General features: G+C 37.8%; 1 non-coding gene across 1 annotated transcript; it reads right to left on the bottom strand.

The window, feature by feature from the left end:
• Nucleotides 1-11,724: 11,724 nt before the first annotated feature.
• On the bottom strand, nucleotides 11,725-11,796 carry TRNAA-AGC. Its single transcript has one exon. It is a non-coding gene; the product is annotated as a tRNA-Ala (tRNA).
• Nucleotides 11,797-24,122: the final 12,326 nt, after the last annotated feature.

The raw sequence follows: 24,122 nt of genomic DNA, 5'->3' as shown, positions 1-24,122 counted from the left end.
TAAAAATGAATGATACATCAAAAGCAGTAAAAAGGAGTTTGACATCATTGGAAACAGAGATCTGAAGGATAGGTTTTAGATATTCAAGCAAAATGGAATAGAGAAGAACATAATGTTTAAACAGTTAAGAGAAAAATATGGAGATATGGCCCCAAATATAATCAACATCTGCTGTTGTAAACGCAGTAGAACAAATGGAAAATAAACACGTTTTAAACGCATAAAGGAAAACTTCCCCGATATAGAGGAAGAGAGAATAAAAGATACAAAGATACAGAATAATGAACATCAGTAGATAAATTAGTAAAATTACTGGACTTTAAAGAAATAATTGTATTGGTATCTATACAAAATATTAGGTTAGTCTCATACTTCTTCACTGCCATATTGAATGATGAGATAATAATTAAATTCCTAAAATTCTAATGAAAGACACTTTTATCCAGAAAGTTGCCATTTAAGAATCAAACCAAGAGACACAAATTCTCAAACATTAAATAATTAAGGACTTGTAGCATCTGTTAATCCACTTCTAGAAAAATTCTTATTGAGAATAAATGCCAATCAACACAAAAGTTGACTGGCAAAGCTATGATTAAGAGATTATTAGGATTTAATAATTTTCATATGAAACAGGCTAACAACTGTGAAACTATGGTTAAATAATGGAATATAAATGTTATAAATCTGCATATTATAATAGTGATGATAATATAACTATGAATCTGCAGGGGATAGAGAAATGGGAAATAGGTTATCTTCTTTCTTAATGGAATAATGTTCATATCCATGAGAACAGGGAAATGAAGATGATTTAAATTTAGCCAGTGGTGGCTAGTGTTACATTTTACCAGTTGGGAAAGAGTTTAGTCACACATTCTATACTTTATAAAAATTATTTCTGTCAAGTATTCTGCTTTTTAGCCGAAATAATTATATTTACATAGCTACTAATTATTTGTTTTCCAAACATTTTTATTGAAATATATCTAACCTACTGAAAAGCCCAAATCATACATATACGAGTTGATGAATTATACAAAGTGAAAATATCAATGAGACTACCACTAACTAGGTCAAGAAATAGAGCAATACTAGAATCCTAGAAGTCTCTTTTTGTCCCTTTCCAACCACATCCCCCTACTTCCTTCCCAAATGTAGCAGCTAAGCTGACTTCCAACATCACAAAGTTTTGGAAATTTATGTAAAGGAAAAGAAACTGCTTTATGGCTTGCTTCTTTTGCCCAGGGATATGCTGGTGTTGTCCGTCTTTTCCACTTTACCTGTTGTGGCTCAAATTAGCAATTTCCTGATGACTCATGAAGTTTCTCAGTTCTTTATGTTTATCAGCTATTTGGATATGTTCTTTTGTGAATGGCTATTCATGTCTTATCCCATTTTTTTCATCATCTATTTGTTATATTGGTTTGAAGAAGTTCTTTATATTTTCAAGATACAAGCCTTCTGTGGGTTTTATGTATATTAAATATCTTCTCCCACTTGGTGTCTTGCCTTGTCACTTCATGGTGTTCTCTTTTGATTACACTTAATTTTGGATCCGTGTATTTATCAACATCTTTTTTTACAGTGATTTTTGTGTCTTTTTGAAGAAAACTTTGACTATTCCATGTTTGCAGAGATATTCTCCTATCTTATATTCAAGAAGCTTCATTCTTTTGCCTTTCATATACTGTACTAACATCTAATTGGAATGGAGGTTTGTGAAGGAGGTATTGAAATAGGAGTTTGAAGGTGTAAGGGCTGATATTTTTAACAACTTTATTGAGATATAATTGATATCCAAAAGACTGCACATGTTTGATGTATACAATTTAATGAATTTGAACATATCAATACACTCATAATTCTATCAGCACAATCAAGGTAATAAATATATCCATCACCTCTAAGAATTTCCTTGTGTCCCTTTTTAATTGTGGTAAGAGAATTTAATGTGTGACCTACCCTCTTAACAAGCTTACTATACTGTGTTGATAACTATAGGTGCTATGTGTACAATGGATCTCTAGAATTTATTCACCTTGCAGAACTGAACCTTTATACCCATTGAACAATTCCCCATTTCCTCCTACCCCCATCCCCTGGAAACCACCATTCTTTTCTCTGCTTCTATGAATTCAACTATTTTAGATACCTTATGTTAGTGGAATCATACTGTATTTGTCCTTTTAAGACTGGCTTATTTTACTTATCATAAAATGTCTTCTAGGTTCATCCATGTTGTCACAAATGGTAGGATTACATTCACTTGTAGGGCTGTATAGTATTCCATTTTATGTATATGACACATTTTGTTTACCCATTCTGTCAGTGGACATTTGTCTTGTTTTCATATCTTGGCTATTGTGAGTAATGCTGCAGTGAACATGGGTGTGCAGATATCTCTTCAAGATACTGATTTTAATTTCTTTGGATATATACCCAGAAGTGGGATTGCTAGATCATATGATAATTCTATTTTACTTTCTTGAGGAACTTCCATAATGTTTTCCATAGTGGCTCCACCATTTTACATTTCTACCAACAGTGTACAAGTGTTCTAGTTTCTCAACATCCTTGCCAACACTTCTTTTTATTTATCCACATATTCACTCTTTCCATTGCTCTTTCTTCCTTCTAACATCCCCATACTTTAATCTGGGGTAATTTTCCTTCTGCCTTAAAAAATTTTCCTCTACTATTCCGTTATAGTGGGTCTGCTGGTGACACATAACTTCAGTTTTCCTTTGTTTGAAATTTCTTTGTTTTTCCTTCATTTTTAATGATTTTACTGGGTTAAATTTTAGGTTGGTAGGGTTTTTTTGTTCTTTCAGCGTTTGAAGATATAATTCAATCGTTCTCTTCTCTCATTGTCTTTTAGTTGATAATTCAGTTAGCTGTTTGTCTTATTTTTGCATCTTTGAAGGCAAGATATTTTGAACCTCTTGTTGTTTTTAAGATTTTTCTTTGTCTTAGATTTTCAACAACGTAACTATGTACCTAGTTGTAATTTTCTCAGATTTTTATCACTTGAAATACATTTTAATTTTTTAGCATATAATTTGTTGCCTTTTATAGGTTTTGGAAAATATTCACCAATTATTTGTTCAAAAACTGTTTTTGTTCCATTCTTTCTGTATGCTTTTGTGAAATCCAATTACATGTGTATTAGGACACTTCACTGTGTTACATATGACTCGCAAATACTTTTTCATGTTTTCCTTTTTTGTGTGTGTCTCTATAAATTCTGTCTGGATATGTTTTTCTGGCCTATTTTCCATTCTACTAATTCTTTCTTCAACTGTATCTAATATGCTACTGAACATAATAGTTGAATTTTTAAGTCCAGTTTTTGTGTTTTGAGTTCTAAAACTTCCATTTGGCTCTTTTCTAATAGTTTATTTTTCTCTTCTAAAATTTCCATCCTGTCTTCAAATTTGAGTATATTAGTCACACATACTTAATATTATAGTCTATTTCTGATAACTACAAGGTCTGGATCTCCTGTGGATCTCTCTCTCTTTCTCTCTCCTTCTTTTTTGGTCATTTGGTCTTATTTCCTGATATATCTGGCAATATCTAACTGAATGCCACTCATTGTGTATGAACAATTGTAAAGATAAATTTAGGCTCTGCCTGATATTGTCTTCCTCCAGAAGGAACTTGATTTTACAGACATACCTGGAATATTTTGTAGATTCAGTTCCAGACAACCATAAAAAAGCAAATATCACAATAAAATGACTCACACGAATTTTTTAGTTTCTCAGTGCATATAAAAGTTGTTTACACCATACTGTAGTCTGTTAAGTATGCAATAGCATTATGTGTAAAAAAAACCTGACATACATACCTTAATTTAAAAACACTTTCTTGCTAAAAATACCATAATCTGAGGCTTCAGCAAGTCATAATCTTTTTTGCAATAGTAACATCAAAGATCACTGATCACACATCACCATAACAAATATAATAATAATGGAAAAGTTTGAAATATTGTGAGAATTACTGAAGTGTGACACAGAGACACAAAAATGAACAAATACTGTTGGGAAAATGGTGTCGATAGACTTGCTCCATGCAGGGTTGCAACAAACTTTCAATTTGTAAAACATGCAGTATCTGCAAAGCCCAATAAAGGGAAGCACAACTGAAGGAGGTATGCCTTTACTTTTGGCAAGCAGTTATGCAGGGGCAGAGGTTGAGTTAACTTTATGGTATGCTCTAGGCTTTGTGGAAGCTAGATTTAGCTGTGATCCACTCCTATTTTTGGAGTGTAGCCAGCTTTTCAGTGATTGTAATGAAAAACTTCTTTCCCTTCAACTTTTGAATGTCAAGCTATTACGACTTTGGAATCAGTGCTGAGCTTTTCGGCCTCTCCTTGGGAATTTGCAAATGGCCAGGTTAAAAGGTACGTCAAATGTAGGTTCATCCCTTCTCTCTGGGACCTTTACACTTCAAGCACTTGCTGCCTTTTGTTAGCTTTTTGATGGAAACACTTATGTTTTTCATTTCCAGCAATTAGAGTTGATCTCAGTGGGAGAATTGTTCAGCAGGAAGCTAGTCTGCCTTTATTGGAAATGTTAACACTTCTAATTCTATTTTAAAGACCATGTTTTTTAATATAAGAAGATATGAGGAAACATTTTTTCAGCAATTAGGAGTTTGGAGAGGGTCCTCTTACTCTGTTAATTGCAAAACCAGTACATTTCTGTCCAAGTTGTTGAAGAAGGCACTTGGGCAGAAAGCAGTTGATAGGGCTCTTGATCTTATATTTGTTCTGATTTGACTTTGTCTTGCTTTTATGTTCCATGAATTGTTTCAGACTTCAGTCTAGTTTTATGGAGTCATAGAAACATGAAATATTTGAATTGAAGTTAGAATTCATCCTTAACATTTTCCCTTATTAAATCATCTACTTCCATTTTTGTCATTATATCCTATCATATCTTCTTTCCAGGGTTTTTAAAGTTTACTCTCTACTATCTTGATTTCCATTATCATCATCTTTATCATGTCAGGTATGAAACACACTTCATACCCTGTATTTCTAAGGGAGGTAGTTTAAATTTTCTAGCTTTGCCTCTACTGTAATGAAGGAAATTAGAATTGTTACTTCATAGATATTATCAAGAGTACCACTAACCCCATCTAAGACCAGAGTGTTGGTAAAAGACCTGAGGAAATATCCCAAGGAAACAATGAATCTCAGATTACAGAGGCCAAAGATACAATTTCTACCTGCTGTTCCATATGTAGGAAATTTCTATTTATTTTCAGTGAGCTTAATATAATTGAGGAAACTCATTTCCTTATAGTCTATACCTGAATCATTTTCCAACTAATCTCATCATGTTCAAATTCATCCTTCTGGTACCTGCTGGAGTGAGCTATCTAAAACACAGATATGAGCATATTAATATATTACTATATTATACATACTGTATTTTAAATTACTGTATATTAATATTCTTCTTCAAACCTTTCAATGGGCCTCTATCACTTAAACACAAAATTCAGGTTCCTTGGGCTTTCCATGGTTCGTCTCATACCTATACCTCCCGTCTATCTAAATCTAAACTTTTCCACCTTGCGTATGTATTAATGCACTTTGGCCATATTTACAGGTATTCTTCAAATGCATGTGATTACATTACATAGGAATTGAACACCCATCTTGTGAGGAGACCCTCTGTCTTGCTGGCATGATAAGTAAGCAGCCTGTTGGGGGATCCCATATGTTTTTGTTTTTGTTTTTTTTTCTGCGGTACGCGGGCCTCTCACTGTTGTGGCCTCTCCCGCTGCGGAGCACAGGCTCCGGACGCGCAGGCTCAGCGGCCGTGGGTCACGGGCCCAGCCGCTCCGCGACATGTGGGATCTTCCCAGACCGGGGCACGAACCCGTGTCCCCTGCATCGGCAGGCGGACTCTCAACCACTGCGCCACCAGGGAAGCCCGGGGGATCCCATATGGTTAAGAACCGGGTAGGTCTCTAGAAAGGGAATGCCACCTCCAGAAACAGCCAGCCAGGACCTGGTGTCCTCAGTTCTGTAGCAACAAATGAATGAATTCTGCCAAAAACTGGAGTGAGTTTGGAAGTGGATCTTTCCCCAGTCGAGCTTCTGATGAAACTGCGGTGCTTGCTGACAAGATTGAGACTCTGGGGCTTCCCTGGTGGCACAGTGGTTGAGAGTCTGCCTGCCGATGCTGGGGACACGGGTTCGTGCCCCGGTCTGGGAGGATCCCACATACCGCGGAGCGGCTGAGCCTGCGCGTCCGGAGCCTGTGCTCCGCAACAGTGAGAGGCCCGCGTACCGCGGAAAAAAAAAAAAAAAAGATTGAGACTCTGAAGCTAAGAACCCAGGTAAACCGTCCCCAGACTCCTGTCCCACCAAAGCTGTGAGCTAATAAATGAGTGGAGTTTTAGGCTGCTAATTGTGTGATGATACTGTTGTACAGAGGTAGAAAACGAGTGCTCCCGTCATGCTGTTTCTCACCTTCATATTTTGCATTCGCTTGGCCTTGATGCTGTACCCTACCCACCTTTGTTCAAGCAACACACTACTATTTGTCACCGACGAGACAATTCATCACTTCGACAAAGCTTGTGAATTCTTGCCTAATGCTGCCTTTTGCGAAATACAAATCGTCATTCATCTTGCTCCTTAACCTAATTAATTTTCAACTTTAATTTTGCACACTTCACACTATATCAGGTGGGAATATTTTCCATAGACTAAACTTGAGGACAGAGACTGTGTCATATTCATCTTTGTAACCACAGCATCTATCACTGTGCCTGTTATGTAGGCCCCCAAACATTTCTTGTTCCACTCTTTTCAAGCCTATGACTATTGCTCTGACTTTACTCTTACTATCATTCCCTTTCTCAGACTGCCCTTTCTGTTTCCTCCCCTTCATGTAAATAGAAATCATTATTCAAGGTCAACTGCAATCGTACCACCTCTGATTATCTTCGAATATGCTTAACAATCTAAAAATTCGTAACAGAGACTAAGTGTACATTTGATTGCAGAAGACAGGGCAGTTGCCTGGCTTCCTTATCATGCCTCACTGCTCAGAACTACTTCCTGTTCTCCACTGGATGCTAGATAGAAACTGCCTCTTACGATGAAACCAGGCACCAATTAAAAACCAACTGATTCTGTGTCCTTAATGTACTTTGTTCTAAACTTTCTATGTTTAATCATTCATATTTTTGAGGGACGTCAAAAGTAGGATTGTTTTAGCTTAATAGGGTTTCGGGGGGGAAAAGCTTGCAACAAATGAGAAACGAATGATTTATAGCAGTACTCTGACAAAAAAGTACATACTTTGATAAGAAAATTTCCAAAATACTGATGAATAGTGAATAAACTACATAGTGAATGAACAGAAGAAAATTTGGGGCTACTAATATTGCTTTCTCTTTGTCTTGGTATAGTGCTAAAATGTTTTACATACGGATACTGTCTCATTTAAGCCTTCCAGCAGTCCCGTGGGGCAGCATGTTATAGGGGTTAACAGGGTAAATCGTGGTGTAATAGGAATGCCCTTTTCTCTTGGAGTTGTGGAGGTTACGTGAATTGGTATATAAAGTGCTCTTAGAATAGTGCCTGACATTTTGTGAATGTTAGCTACTATTATTGTAATAGAAGAAACAGGCTTAAAGAGGTTAACGTTACTAGTCAAAGTAACGTTACAAGTAGGTGGAGCTGCTGAGTTTAAACCCAATGTGTCTGACTCCAAATCCTGCAATCTTAACCACTCAACTATATTGCAACGTAATAATTTTTTTAATTAATTAATTAATCTATCTTTGGCTGCATTAGGTCTTTGTTGCTGCACGCGGGCTTTCTCTAGCTGCGGTGAGCAGGGGCTGCTCTTCGTTGTGGTGCGCGGGCTTCTCAACGCGGTGGCTTCTCTTGTCGCGGAGCTTCAGTGGTTGTGGCACGTGGGCTCAGTAATTGTGGCTTGCAGGCTCTAGAGCGCAGGCTCTGTAGCGGTGGCACACAGGCTTAGTTGCTCTGCGGCATGTGGGATCTTCCCAGACCGGGGCTTGAACCCGTGTCCCTTGTATTGGCAGATTGATTCTTAACCACTGCGCCACCAAGGAAGGCCCTATGAAACCACTGACATGATCAGTCTCATCTATTGGTGGCAGGAATTTAATGGTTAGACTCAGAATAAAAACGAACTCTATAGTATTACTACTTAATAATCTATTATTATTCTACTATTTCATAATATATTTAATAATTCCCATTCTATGGATCTATCGTAAGTGGGGAAAACAAAACAAATAATTAGGTACAAAGATCTTGATCACTGAATTATTTATAATATCCTTGACTGTTGAAGAATAGTACAGTGGTTAAATACATTATATTTTTATATTATTGAATATTTTATTTCTATATATTTATAATTGAATATCATATGCATGTTTTTAAATAATGCTATTATAAGCTAGATAAAATTCTATTTTAAAATAGAATTATTTTGATATATTTTATAAAAGAATTGCCTATGAAAGAAATCTTATATACAAAATGAAGTCTAAAGGGAAATAAAATCATAAATGAAAATAGCTCTCATATATGTGAATAAATGAGTGACATTTTAATTTTCTATTTGAACAGTTATTTACCATACACACCTCTATAATGAGCATGTGTTATGTTTAAAACCAGGAAGAGAACAATAAGTTTGATTTTTAAAACAAACTAAAAGCCTGATTCTCGTTTATGGGTTATAGGAGAAATAAAAATAAAGGATTTTTGATAGGTTCAAAATATTAAGTATTGGTAAGATCACAAAAGAAGTATTTGCTCTAGATAAGCTACCAATTGATATAGTAATGCTACGCTTTTGCTGTCCAAATACGACTATTTCGGTAATAGAGGTTTTATAACTTGGAATGAATCTCATTGCATTTCCACGCATTTCATGATTCTGTGAATTACCAGCAGTACTACCAGAGGAAGGAGAAACACCCAGCCCAGCTCCATGTCCCACACTCCTGCTCATTTCTTTCCATATTCTTGTGGTGATGGATAACAATCAGCCATGGCCAAGCATGTCCCTTTATAATTACTGCAAGAGCCTCATAGTCTATAAGGTCCTATCAGCAGGGAACCCTACTTATATCGTCTGTGTTGAACATATGTCATAGTTGAGTTTTTAAATTTAGCAACGATGTTCCTCAGGAGAAAAGGAGATGCAAGATATTCACGTCTTACCAAAATGTCAGTTATCAGCACGTACATATTGCATCTCCCTAATGACTTGGTTTAGTAAATGAGGAGAAAACACCACCTTGTTACTGTGAAATAGGAAAACTGTGAACCAAAGCCTGACCTTTTGCATTCCCTCCGTGGGAACCCTGGCTGTGTGGCTCCTTTATGATGGCATTTAAGCATATTTAAGTATCTCTTATAGTTACAAATAGGCTTCCTAGAACCAACATCCCCCTTTATTTCTCCTCCCACTTACCGTCAAACTTCTTGAAAAATTGCACTCTCCACTTTCCCATTTCTTTCTTTTATCAAAAAAAAAAAAAAACCAATTTACACTGGCTTCCATCCTTAACACTCTAGTGAAAGACATCTTCACTGTTACCAATAATCTTCTCACTGCTGTAACACATGGCTGACTTAAAGTTATTACTTAACATGATCTTTTCCCCCGGTTTTATTAAGAAGTAATTGACATACATGAGTGTATAAGTTAAGGTATACAGCATGATGGTTTGATTTACATATGGTTTTTTTTGAAGTATAGTTGATTTACAGTGTTGTGTTAGTTTCTGCTATATAGCAATAGTATATACATTCTTTTTCAGATTCTTTTCCCTTATAGGTTAGTACAAGATACTGACTATAGTTCCCTGTGGTATACAGTAGGCCCTTTTTGTTTATCTGTATTATATATAGTAGTGTGTATCTGTTAATCCCAAGCTCCTAATTTATCCCTCCCCTCTCTTTCCCCTTTATAACCGTAAGTTTGTTTTCTGTGTCTGTGAGCCTGTTTCTGTTTTGTAAATAAGTTCATTTGTATCTTTTTTTAAGATTCCATATATAAGTGATATCATACGATATTTGTCTTTCTTTATCTGATTTGCTTCACATAGTGTGATAATCTCTAGGTCCATCCTTGTTGCTGCAGATGGCATTATTTCATTCTTTTTTATGGCTGAGTAATCCACCTGTTTTTTAAATAAATTTATTTATTTATTTTTATTTTGGCTGCGTTGGGTCTTCATCGCTGCACGTAGTTGCGGCAAGCAGGGGCTACTCTTCGTTACGATGTGCGGGCTTCTCATTGCGGTGGTTTCTGTTGCCACGGGGCACAGGCTGTGGGCGCATGGGCTTCAGTAATTGTGGCACACAGGCTTAGTTGCTCCACGGCATGTGAGATCTTCCAGGACCAGGGCTCGAGCCCGTGTCCCCTACATTGGCAAGTGGATTCTTAACTACTGCGCCACCAGGGAACTCCCTCTCCATTCACCTGTTGATGGACATTTAGGTAGTTTGCATGTCTTGGCTATTGTAGTGTTGCTATGGACATTGGGGTGCAGATTTACATATGTTTTGAAATGACTATCACAGTAGGCTTAGATAACATCTATCATCTCATATAGATACAATAAAAACAAAAGAAAAAAATTCTCCTTGTGATGAGAACGCTTAGGATCTACTCTCTAAACAACTTTCCTATACGTCATGCAGTGGTGTAAATTATAGGCATTTGATACTGAAGACTTCCTTTAAAACTTTTCTATTTTCCTGACTTCTATGGCACACTGCTGTTTCTTGTTCAATTCCCTTTTATGGTTGCCTTTTCTCTGTCTTCTTTGTGAACTCTCTATCCCCTACTCTGTTTATGGCTCAGCACTCTATCTTGGACTCTGCATCTTATCAGTCTCCGTGGACAGACATTCCTGACCGTGGAGTCACCGTTACAAATTATATAGCCTCCCTCCTAAGCTCAAAATCTGAAATCGCCCATTTTCCTACTTTGACATTTTCATTTTCAGATTGTACTGGGACCTCAAACTCAAAACATAGAAAGCTAGTCTCTTGACGTTCACTTTATTACATGCTCCAGCCCCACTGTGCAGTGGTCCACTCTTGATTTGGGTATAATTCTGTATCTTAGCATACAACAAGATATTTTTAATGTATTATTTAATTTCATGATTTACAAAGTTATGTTGAGTCTTTTTAGAGAAAAATAACACAAAAACTTTATATCTCCCACTTTGAAGACCATATGGACTTAATATTCAAAGGAAGAGTGCAGAAAATAGTCTCATTTTCTGATTAAAGACAAGACTTAGAAGGCAGACGGTTAAATTCTGTGACAACGTACAAAAATACCAACGAGGAGCTGCCAGTAGTTGCAAAAATGAAATGGAGATTTACGGGCAATGGGACTAGCTCACAAGGTTCACAATTAGGTACAAAACATAAAGTAGGTGGGACAATAGCTTACGAGAAACATAACAATGTGAAAATATGTCCCGATAAACTGAATATTCAAGCAACACTGGAGTAGAGGCTTAATTCCAGTTCAATGCTTGCTTTTAGAAGAAATCTTCTAAAGCATAGATAGATTTCCTCATCTTTTTAATTGAAGTGCAGTTGATAAACAATGTGTTAATTTCTGTACCGCCAAGGCCTTTACGGTTTTTTGTTTGTTTGTTTTTTTAATCAATCAAAAATGGGGGTGCTGGAAATTGAACCCAGGGCCTCATGCATGCTGAGCGTGTGCTCTACCACTGAGCTACACCCCCTCCTCTCTCATCTATTGTACCTGATTTGGGCCTTTTAGTGAGACCTTGCCTATGCCAACCATGATCTGCCATTCACAGTACATTTCTAAAATGTAAACTTTCAGTTGGTACGGACTGCTGTTACCAGAATATGCCATGTTTTCCTCACTTCCTATCATTTTGTACACTATTTTCTTGCTTTGAATATTCTTTCCTGTTCTTAAGCTCTTTTCTTTAAATTCTACCCATCCTTCATGTCGCATAACCTCCGGAAAGGCTGCTCTGAAGTCTTAACACTTGATCTGGTTCCCTTTCTGTGTCTTGTCCTGCGGTTGCACTTCTCACCCTGACGTGTGATCACCTCATCCTTGTGTGTGTCCTTGTTATACTGTCATCTCTGTAAGGTGAGGGACCTTGACTGATTTACCACTGTATGCCCAGAAGCTAGCAGAGTTCTGCCTGCCTTTTAAGAAGATCTCAAAATACATTTGGAATCACACATTTAATACTTTTAAAAGGTGCAAGTCAAGAATCAGTGTTAAAAATCCTCTGCTTTCCTATAGAACCATTTTTTTTAATGTTATCTATTTTCAGTAATTTTCTCTAGCCAATGCTAATAAATGCTCTATTTGAAAATTAGTCCTATGACTAATTAGTCCAATGACACCTCTTTCATTAATGGGCTTAGTGCACTCAGGGGGCTCTCAGCAAATTCTTCTCTCATAATGAATATCCCTTTCCTCATATGGGGACCTGTTTTGATTTTGGTGTTGCTTTCCTCATTCAATATTTTTCTCTTCCTAATTTCCTTTTTTTTTTTCCGTTTTTTTTTTTTTTTTTTTGTTTGTTTGTCTTCTGTTTTTTTGCCGTACGCGGGCCTCTCACTGCTGTGGCCCCTCCCGCCGCGGAGCAACAGGCTCCGGACGCGCAGGCTCAGCGGCCATGGCTCACGGGCCCAGCCGCTCCGCGGCATGTGGGATCCTCCCAGACTGGGGCACGAACCCGCGTCCCCTGCATCGGCAGGCGGACCCTCAACCACTGCGCCACCAGAGAAGCCCCCTAATATCAATATCCTTTTAATTTTATTTCTTTATCATCTTGTCATCACCAAAGCATCCATTTTCTTTGTGCTGTTGTTTTCAGGGTGAAGGGAAATGGCCTTCTTGTTAGCACTTCTCTGGTGCCTGACAGCAGTCACTTCTCCCAGTGATTATGCTGGTAGCCGTGGGCCAGTCATTATCAAATATGAGGGTGCTGAAATTTTATACACAAGAGCACGATGGTAGTTTATCACTCCAAAGAACTGATGAATGTTTTTAGGCAATTAAAAATCTGTTAAGCTTCTGGAATCTTCTTGAAGCTTTTATAGTCATCATTATCTGCCCAAAAGTTACTGCCATAAAAAAGCATTTTATCATACTTTACGGAAGTTACCTTAAAATTAGCTTTTATTCTGTTTTTACAATGAAAAAATAATAATCTGGCTATAGAATGATAAAATTATAAGAGGAAATACAAATTGACCTGAGAAGAGAAAAAAGTAAGACATTCTCTTGCCTTTAAGGAGTTTCCAGTGTGCTGGAAAAAACACACATATAGATAGAAATAATCAGAGTTTACTCACATGCGTGGCATAATAAAGCCAGGCATGGTGTGGAATTTCAGAGTGTGAGAATGACCCTAGACACGAAGATCTGTGTTTCCATCCTGTCAGTAGTTTAGCATTATAGCCTCATGTACATTTATTACCCTTTTAAAGGCTTGGTTTCTTCATTCTGAAAAATTGGGTTATGAATGTAATTTACCTCACAAGAAGTATTTGAGGATTAAATGAGACAACATATATGCCTGATATATTGAACATATAGCAAATGTTCAGTTCATGATAACTATTATTTTAATTTGCAAAGCGCTATAAACAGAGGAATGGATAAAGAAGATGTGGTACATATACACAATGGAATATTACTCAGCCATAGAGAAGAACAAAATAATGCCATTTGCAGTAACATGGATGGACCTAGAGATTGTCATAGTAAGACAGACAGAGAAAGACAAATATAATATGATATCACTAATATGTGGAAACTAAAAAAAAAGGGTACAAATGAGCGTATCTACAAAATAGAAGTAGAGTTACAGAATTAGAAAACAAACTTATGGTTACCAGGGGGTAAGGGTGGGGGAGGGATAAATTGGGAGATTGGGATTGACATGTACACACTACTGTATATAAAATAGATAACTAATAAGGACCTGCTGTATAGCACAGGGAACTCTATTCAATACTCTGTTGTGACCTTTATGGGAAAGGAATTGAAAAAAGAGTGGATATATGTAGTATATGTATAACTGAGTCACTTTGCTGTATACCTGAAACTAGCACAACACTGTAAATCAGCTATACACCAATAAAAAAAATTTTTAAAGACAAAAAAAGGGCTATAAAGAGGATACAGAGGAGAAACTTTTAACCATACCTGGAAGGGACAACTGAGGAAAAGACTCAGCCACGAGGGATACCCTTGTGCTACTTGGAAGGCAGAAAGTAAGCAGCAACACTGCGTAGTTCATACACATTGTTGCAGATCTGCTGACACACATTGTTGCAGATCTGCTGACGCACCTTGTTGGCGTGAAAAGTAGCTGAATCTACCATCGCTTCACCTTTTCTTGGAACCTCCTTTAGCTCTCTGCCTCCTGTGCTACATGTCTTAGCTTCATGACAAAGGGAATGACTTCTGTGTTCATCACCAAGGGCAGAGCCAACAGGACATGGATTCAACCCATCCATGTGTGTTTCCAGCTCAGGCGTATGGATTCTATCCTGCTTTTGGTCTTCCCCATTTGCCTCCATACTCCTTTTGATTGCCTGCCTTGCTAACTTCAAGATCTAGCATTATATGAGGAGACACTGGTCTTACAGAGATGCTTAATAAACCCCCACAATTGTGTAAGCCAATCCCCCAAAACAAATCCATACAGGCACACACTCACTCACACCCTCACCTACTGGTTCTTCTTGCCTGATTGTACCCTGACTGATATGTGTTCTGCTCTACCAATCTTCCCGCTTTCCTCTCTCTGCTTTACGGTCTTGTCTTCCATTGCATGTAAATATCATGCCCAGAACAAAATCATGACAAATTTCCCATTTGTGTCTCTGAACACAATAGCAAACTTGTACCATGACATTGGACATATATTATATACATTTATTTCAGAATTTCATTATCATTTTATAACATTCATCTATGAAATAAATGAAAATATAAATGTATAAATGAAATATTTAACAATAGAGCTGAATGACTGGTTGATATCATTTCTTCAAAAGCAAGATTACAGTATTTGTGTTTGCACTAAAACAAACAATATATAACATTGAAGGAGCATACCATTTGTAAGACTGGTTATTCTAAAGGACAGCCCGTTTGTCTTCTAATCAGTTTTGTAAACATTAGAGGTTTTTGCAAATTGATGAAAAGAAAGGATCATAGGGTAGAATGCAAAAAGCTGTTAATATTGCTTCTATCAAGGTCTTTTCCTGCTTCTGCTAGGAGGGACTTTGACCTTTAAAAAGATCAGAGACTGAAACAAAAGAAAAACTCAGAAAATTGCAAGTAAATAATTATCTTTCAGAAATACATACTTTATGTAAAGATACTATTCTTGGTTCTCATAATTTTTTCTCCCACTCATGATTTTTTTTGTACTGCACTGGTGTCCATGGTAACATCCATAGTTAATGAGTAGATTACCACTAATGTCCTACAACTGCCAATCACTATTTTATTGTATTTTCTCAAATCATCATATTTTAAGCTTTACTTATTTATTTAGTTTTACATCTTTATTGGAGTATAATTGCTTTACAGTGTTGTGTTAGTTTCTGCTGTGTAACAAACTGAATCACCTATACGTATACATATATCCCCATATCCCCTCCCTGTTGCATCTCCCTCCCACCCTCCCTAACCCACCCCTCTAGGTGGACACAAAGCACCGAGCTGATCTCCCTGTGCTATGCGGCTGCTTTCCACTAGCTATCTATTTTACATTTGGTAGTGTATGTATGTCAATGCTACTCTCTCACTTCATCCCAGCTTACCCTTCCTCCTCCCCATGTCCTCAAGTCCATTCTCTGTGTCTGTGTCTTTATTCCTGTTCTGCCCCTAGGTTCTTCAGAATCTTTTTTTTTTTTTTTTAAGATTCCATATATATATGTGTTAGCATACGGTATTTGTTTTTTCTCTTTCTGACTAACTTCACTCTGTATCACACTCTCCAGGTCGATCCACCTCGCTACATATAACTCAATTTCATTTCTTTTTATGGCTGAGTATTATTCCATTGCATATATGTGCCACATCTTCTTTATCCATGCATGTGTTGACTGACACTTAAGTTGCTTCCATGTCCTGGCTATTGTAAATAGAGCTGTAATAAACGTTGTAGTACATGACTCTTTTTGAATTATGGTTTTCTCAAGGTATATGCCCAGTAGTGGGATGGCTGGGTCATATGGTAGTTCTATTTTAAGCTTTTTGAGGAACCTCCATACTGTTCTCAATAGTGGCTGTATCAATTTACATTGCCACCAACAGTGCAGGAGGGTTCCCTTTTCTCCACACCCTCTCCAGCATTTACTGTGTGTAGATTTTTTTTTTTTTGCGGTACACGGGCCTCTCACTGTTGTGGCCTCTCCCATTGCAGATCACAGGCTCCGTATGCACAGGCTCAACGGCCATGGCTCACGGGCCCAGCTGCTCTGCGGCATGTGGGTTCTTCCTGGACTGGGGCACAACCCCCTGTCCCCTGCATCAGAAGGTGGACTCTCAACTACTGCGCCACCAGGGAAGCCCTGGAGATTTTTTTATGATATCTTCTTTGGAGAAATATCTCTAGATCTTCTACCCATTTTTGAATTGGGATGTTTGTTTTTGGTTTTTTTTTTATATTGATCTGCCTTTGCTGGTTGTATATTTTGGAAATTAATCCTTTGTCAGTTGCTTCATTTGCAAATATTTTCTCCCATTCTGAGGGTTGTCTTTTGGTCTTTTTTATGGTTTCCTTTGCTGTGCAAAAGCTTTGAAGTTTCATTAGGTCCCATTTGTATATTTTTGTTTTTCTTTCCACTTCTCTAGGAGGTGGGTCCAAAAGGATCTTGCTGTGATTTATGTCATAGAGTGTTCTGCCTAAGTTTTCCTCTAAGAGTTTGATAGCATCTGGCCTTACATTTAGGTCTTTAATCCATTTTGAGTTTATTTTTGTGTATAGTGTTAGGGAGTGTTCTAATTTCATTCTTTTACACGTAGCTGTCCAGTTTTCCCAGCACCACTTACTGAAGAGGCTGTCTTTTCTCCATTGTATATTCTTGCCTCCTTTATCAAAGATAAGGTGACTATATGTGCATGGGTTTATCTCTGGGCTTTCTATCCTGTTCCATTGATCTATGTTTCTGTTTTTGTGCCAGTACCATACTGTCTTGATTACTGTAGCTTTGTAGTATAGCCTGAAATCTGGGAGCCTGATCCCTCCAGCTCCATTTTTCTTTCTCAAGATTGCTCTATTTGGGGTCTTTTGTGTTTCCATACAAATTGTGAAATTTTTTGTTTCTAGTTCTGTGAAAAATGCCAGTGGTCGTTTGATAGGGATTGCATTGAATCTGCAGATTGCTTTGGGTAATATATTCATTTTCACAATGTTGATTCTTCCAATCCAAGAACATGGTATATCTCTCTGTCTGTTTGTATCATCTTTAATTTCTTTCATCAGTGTCTTATAGTTTTCTGAGTACAGGTCTTTTGTCTCCTTAGGTAGGTTTATTCCTAAGTATTTTATTCTTTTGGTTGCAGTGGTAAATGGGAGGGTTTCCTTAATTTGTCTTTCAGATTATTCATCCTGAGTGTATAGGAATGCAAGAGATTTCTGTGCATTAATTTTGTATCCTGCTACATTACCACATTCATTGATTAGCTCTAGTAGTTTTCTGGTAGCATCTTTAGGATTCTCTATGTATAGTATCCTGTCATCTACAGACAATGACAGTTTTACTTCTTCTTTTCTGATTTAGATTCATTTTATTTCTTTTTCTTCTCTTGTTGCTATGGCTAAAACTTCCAAAGCTATGTTGAATAATAGTGGTGAGAGTGGACAGCCTTGTCCTGTTCCTGATCTTAGTGGAAATGGTTTCAGTTTTTCACCATTGAGAACGATGTTGGCTGTGCATTTGTCATAAATGGAATTTATTATGTTGAGGTGAGTTCCCTCTATGCCTGCTTTCTGGAGACATTTTATCATAAATTGGTGTTGAATTTTGTCGAAAGGTTTTTCCACATCGATTGAGATTATCATATGGTTTTTATTCTTCAATTTGTTAATATGGTATATCACATTGACTGACTTGCGTATTTTGAAGAATCCTTGCATTCCCTGGGATAAACCCCATTTGATCATGGTGTATGATCCTTTTATTGTGCTGTTTGATTCTGTTTACTAGTATTTTGTTGAGGAATTTTGCATCTATATTCATCAGTGATATTGGCTTGTAGTTTTCTTTTTTTGTGACATCTTGTTTGGTTTTGGTATCAAGGTGATGGTGGCCTCATAAAATGTTCCTCCCTCTGCTGTATTTTGGAAGAGTTTAAGAAGGATAGGTGTTAGCTCTTTTCTAAATTTTTGATCGAATTCGCCTGTGAGGCCATTTGGTCCTGGGCTTTTGTTTGTTGGAAGATTTATAATCACAGTTTCAATTTCAGTGCTTGTGATTGGTCTGTTTATATTTTCTATTTCTTCCTGGTTCAGTCTCAAAGGTTGTGCGTTTCTAAGAATTTGTTCATTTCTTCCAGGTTGTCCATTTTATTGGCATATTGTTGCTTGTAGCAATCTCTCATGATACTTGGTATTTCTGCAGTGTCAGTTGTTACTTCTTTTTCATTTCTACTTCTGTTGATATGAGTCTTCTCCCTTTTTTTCTTGATGAGTCTGGCTAACGATTTATCAGTTTTATCCTCTCAAAGAACCAGGTTTTAGTTTTATTGATCGTTGCTATTATTTCTTCATTTCTTTTTCATTTATATCTGATCTGAGTTTTATGATTTCTTTCCTTCTGCTAACTTTGGGGGTTTTTTTGTTCTTCTTTCTCTCATTGCTTTAGGTGTAAGGTTAGGTTGTTTATTTGAGATGTTTCTTGTTTCTTGAGGTAGGATTGTTTTGCTATAAACTTCCCTCTTAGAACTGCTTTTGCTGCATCCCATAGGTTTTCTTTCGTCATGTTTTCACTGTCATTGGTTTCAGGTATTTTTTTATTAACTCTTTGATAGCTTCAGTGATCTCTTGGTTATTTAGTAGCATACTATTTAGCCTCCATGTGTTTGTATTTTTTACAATTTTTTTCCTGTAATTGATGTCTAGTCTCATAGTGTTGTGGTCGGAAAAGATACTTGATACGATTACAATTTTCTCAAGTTTACCAAGCTTGATTTGTGTCCCAGGATATGATCTATCCTAGGGAATGTTACGTAAGCACTTGAGAAGAAAGTGTATCCTGTTCTTTTAGGAAGAAATATCCTGTAAATATCAATTAATTCCATCTTGTTTAATGTATCATTTAAAGCTTGTGTTTCCTTATTTATTTTCATTTTGGATGATCTGTCCATTGGTGAAAGTGGGGTGTTAAAGTCCCCTAGTATGATTGTGTTACTGTCAATTTCCCCTTTCATGGCTGTTAACATTTGCCTTATGTATTGAGGTGCTCCTATGTTGGGTGCATAAATATTTACAATTGTTATATTTTCTTCTTGTATTGATCCATTGATCATTATGTAGTGTGCTTCTTTGTCTCTTGTAATAGTCTTTATTTTCAAGTCTAATTTTTCTGATATGAGAATTGCTACTCCAGCTTTCTTTTGCTTTCCATTTGCATGGAATATCATTTTCCATCCCCTCACTTTCAGTCTGTATGTGTCCCTAGGTCTGAAGTGGGTCTCTTGTAGACAGCATGTATACAGGTCTTGTTTTTGTATCCATTCAGCCAGTCTATGTCTTTTGATGGGAGCATTTAATCCATTTACGTTTAAGGTGGTTATCAATATGTATGTTCCTGTTCCCATTTTCTTAATTGTTTTGGGTTTGTTATTGTAGGTCTTTTCCTTTTCTTGTGTTTCCGGCCTAGAGAAGTTCCTTTAGCATTTGTTGTAAAGCTGGTTTGGTGGTGCTGAATTCTCTTAGCTTTTGCTTGTCTGTAAAGCTTTTAATTTCTCTGTCGAATCTGAATGAGGTCCTTGCTGGGTAGAGTAATCTTGGTTGTATATTTTCCCCTTTCACCACTTTAAATATGTCCTGCCACTCCCTTCTGGCTTTGTAGAGTTTCTGCTGAAAGATCAGCTGTTAACCTTATGGGGATTCCCTTGTATGTTATTTGTTGTTTTTCCCTTGCTGCTTTTAATATTTTTTTCGTTTTAATTAATTTTTGATAGTTCGATTAATATGTGTCTTGACGTGTTTCTCCTTGGATTTATCCTGTATGGTACTCTCTGTGCTTCCTGGACTTAACTCTTTCCTTTCCCATGTTAGGGAAGTTTTCAACTATAATCTCTTGAAATATTTTCTCAGACTGTTTCTTTTTCTCTTCTTCTTCTGAACCCCTGTAATTCAAATGATGGTATGATTAATGTTGTCCCATAGGTCTCTGAGACTGTCCTCAACTCTTTACATTCTTTTTTCTTTACTCTTATCTGTGGTCATTATTTCCACTCTTTTATCTTCCAGGTCACTTATCCGTTCTTCTGCTATTCATTCCTCCTAGAGAATTTTTAATTTCATTTATTGTGTTGTTCATCATTGTTTGTTGGCTCTTTAGTTCTTCTAGGTCCTTGTTAAATGTTTCTTTTATTTTCTCCATTCTGTTTCCTAAGATTTACGATCATGTTTAGTATCATTACTCTGAATTCTTTTTCAGGTAGACTTCCTATTTCCTCTTCATTTGGTTGGTCTGGTGGGTGTTTACCTTGCTTGTTCATCTGCTACATATTTGTCTGTCTTCTCATTTTGCTTAACTTATTGTGTTTGGGGGTCTCCTTTTCACAGGCTGCAGGTTCGTAGTTTCTGTTCTTTTTGTATCTGCCCCCCAGTGGGTAAGGTTGGTTCAGTGGGTTGTGTAGGCTTCCTGGTGGAGGGGACTGGTGTCTGTGTTCTGGTGGGTGGAGCTGGAACTTGTCCTTCTGGTGGGCGGAGCTGTGTCTGGTGATGTGTTTTGGGGTGTCTGTGAACTTAGTATGATTTTAGGTAGCTTCTCTGCTAATGGGTGGGGTTGTGTTCCTGTCTTGCTTGTTGTTTGTCATGGCGTGTGCAGCACTGGTCTTTGAGTGGAGCTGGGTCTTAGCATTGAGATGGAGATCTCTGGGAGAGGTCTTGCTGATTGATATTATGTGGTGCCGGCTGGTCTCTGGTGGTCCAGTGTCCTGAACTCGGCTCTCCCACCTCAGAGGCTCAGGCCTGATACCAGTGCAGAGCTGTAGACCCTGTCACCCACATGGCTCAGAAGAAGAGGGAGAAAAAAAGAAAGAAAATAAATAAATAAATTTAAAAAATAAAAATAAAATAAAATAATTAAAAGAAAAAATTATTAAAATAAAAAAGTTTTAAAAAGTAATTTAAAAAAAGGAGAGCAACCAAACCAGTAAATAAACCCACCAATGATATTAAGTGCTAAAAACTATACTACGATAAAGATAAAAATCAGAAACAAGTCAGTTGCAGACAGCAAACCCTAAGTCTACAGTTGCTCCCAAGGTCCACCGCCTCAATTTTCAGGTGATTCGTTGACTGTTCGGGTATTCCATATCCGAAGGGTACATCAAGTTGACTGTGGGGATTTAATCTGCTTCCCCTGAGGCTGCACGGAGAAATTTCCCTTTCTCTTCTTTGTTCGCACAGCTCCTGGGGTTCAGCTTTGGATTTGGCCCCGCCTCTACATGTAGGTCACCTGAGGGCGTTTGTTCCTGCCCGGACAGGAGGGCATTAAAGGAGCAGTTGATTAGGGGGCTCTGGCTCACTCAGGCTGAGGGGTGGGAGGGGTATGGAATGGGGGGCTAGCCTGTGGCGGCAGAGGCCAGCATGATGTTGGAACCACCTGGGGTGCACCGTGTGTCCTTCCGGGGAAGTTGACCTTGGATCACGGGACCCTGGCAGTGGCGGGCTGCATAGGCTCCTGGGAGGGGAGGTGTGTATAGTGACCTGTGCTTGCACACAGGATTTTTGGTGGCTGCAGTAGCAGCGTTAGCATTTCATGCCTGTCTCCGATGTCCGCCCTGATAACCATGGCTCATGCCTGTCTCTGCAGCTCGTTTCGGTGGGGCTCTGAATCCCCTCTCTTTGCGCACCCGGAAACAATGGTCTCTTGACTCTTAGACAGCTCTGGACTTTTTCCCGGACTCCCTCCCAGTTAGCTGTGGAGCACTAGCCCCCTTCAGGCTGTGTTCATGCAGCCAACCCCAGTCCTCTCCCTGGGATCTGACCTCCAAAGCTGGAGCCTCAGCTCTCAGCCCCCGCCCACCCCGGCAGGCGAGCAGACAAGTCTCTCAGGCAGGTGAGTGTTGGTCGGCACCGATCTTCTGTGCGGGAGTCTGTCCGCTTTGCTCTCTGCACCCCTGTTGCTGCGCTCTCCTCTGTGGCTCCGAAGCTTCCCCCCTACCCACTCCCCATCTTCACCAGTGAAGGACTTCCTAGTGTGTGGAAACTTTTCCTCCTTCACAGCTCCCTCCCCGAGGGGCAGGTCCCAACCCTATTCTTTTGTCTCTGTTTTTTCTTTTTTTCTTTTGCCCTACCCAGGTACATGGGGAGTTGCTTGCCTTTTGGGAAGTCTGAGGTCTTCTGCCAGTGTTTAGTAGGTGTTCTGTAGGAGTTGTTCCACATGTAGATGTAGTTTTGATATATTTCTGGGGAGGAAGGTGATCTCCATGTCTTCCTCCTCCGCCATCTTGAAGCACCCCATCCAATCACCGTTTTCTTAAAGTCAATTCAAATTCTCTCTAATTTCAGTGGTTTTCTCATTCCCTCTTTCTGTGATAAACAAAAGCTGAATCTGTACCAGGAGCACATGGCATCAAAACATGGCTATTTTCTGCCTTATCTGTTTTACCACCTTGGCGAGTTTTATCAAGATAATAACATTTAGTCATAACCACTTGGACAGATTGGAAACCTCCCTGTTCTCTTTACATAATGAACTTGAAAATAATAGATGATCATATGTCGAATTATTCATGGAAGGCACTGTGCTTTAGGTACCATATTGATGAGTATACCTCAATATTTTTCTATTAAAAGACTGTTTATAGTATTAAGAGCAATAGACAAGAATAAAACATAATTTAAGAAACTGAAGCCATGTTTATTTTTAGTGAAGTACAGATTCCTTTTAGCTCTACTTCACTAGAAATAAACAGTGTAAGAAAGTTAGGGAGTGCTAGAGTAGCGTTTTCCATACACACTACTTTCCAGAAATTGATTCATGAAATCAGCTTGGTTGGTCATGGTAATCCCTCTTTTATGACATCCAAGAGAAAAGGATAGGATAGGACAGGATAGACAAGTCAGATTGTATCATGTGCAGTAGGAATTAATATTTTGTGAAATTTAATTTAATTTGAAATTGAATGTAAAATGTATTCCTCACCACTGTTGTTGTCCCCTGAAGGTATAATATCACACTTTCTCTTGATTCTGTGAGATTTTAAGTTAAATTTTTTTTAATTTTAAAAATATGGCATTTATTTCCTGGAATTATCATAAGAATAGGAAGGGAATAAAGACATGTCTGAAAAATATAAACAGTTTCTACCGTAAGAATGCTACTTATTTATGAACTTATGAAAAATTTTAAAGTTAACCAAAATTCTTCTCATGGACAAAATTGTCTTTGTTTATGACAACACCTTTATAAGCTGCTTGGGCTAGATGATGAAACCTTGATTGTATGGATTTACAGAAGAGAAGCCAAAAAGAGAATTAAACTGCTCAGCTTTGGAAAACTTTTATTCCTTGAGATTATAGTCTGGGTACCAACTGGATGTTCACATACCAACTGGGTATTTATATGTGTAGGCTGTTGTCTAATGGCTTGTAGATTCAAATCTATTTTTCTGAAGAATTCCAATTTCTTCATCACCATAAAATTTCTTGTATCATTTCCTAGGGCTGCCATAGCAAATTACTACAAACTAGGGAACTTAAAACAACAAAAATGTTTTTCACTGTTTTGAAGGCTACAGGTTTAAAATCAACGTGTTGGCATGCCCATGTTCTCTATTCTCACTTCTGGTGGTTGCTGGCAGTGCTTGGTA

Source organism: Phocoena sinus, chromosome 14, assembly GCF_008692025.1.
Source record: "Phocoena sinus isolate mPhoSin1 chromosome 14, mPhoSin1.pri, whole genome shotgun sequence".
Taxonomy (NCBI): Eukaryota; Metazoa; Chordata; class Mammalia; order Artiodactyla; family Phocoenidae; genus Phocoena; species Phocoena sinus.
This window is presented reverse-complemented; position numbering and strand designations above follow the sequence as displayed.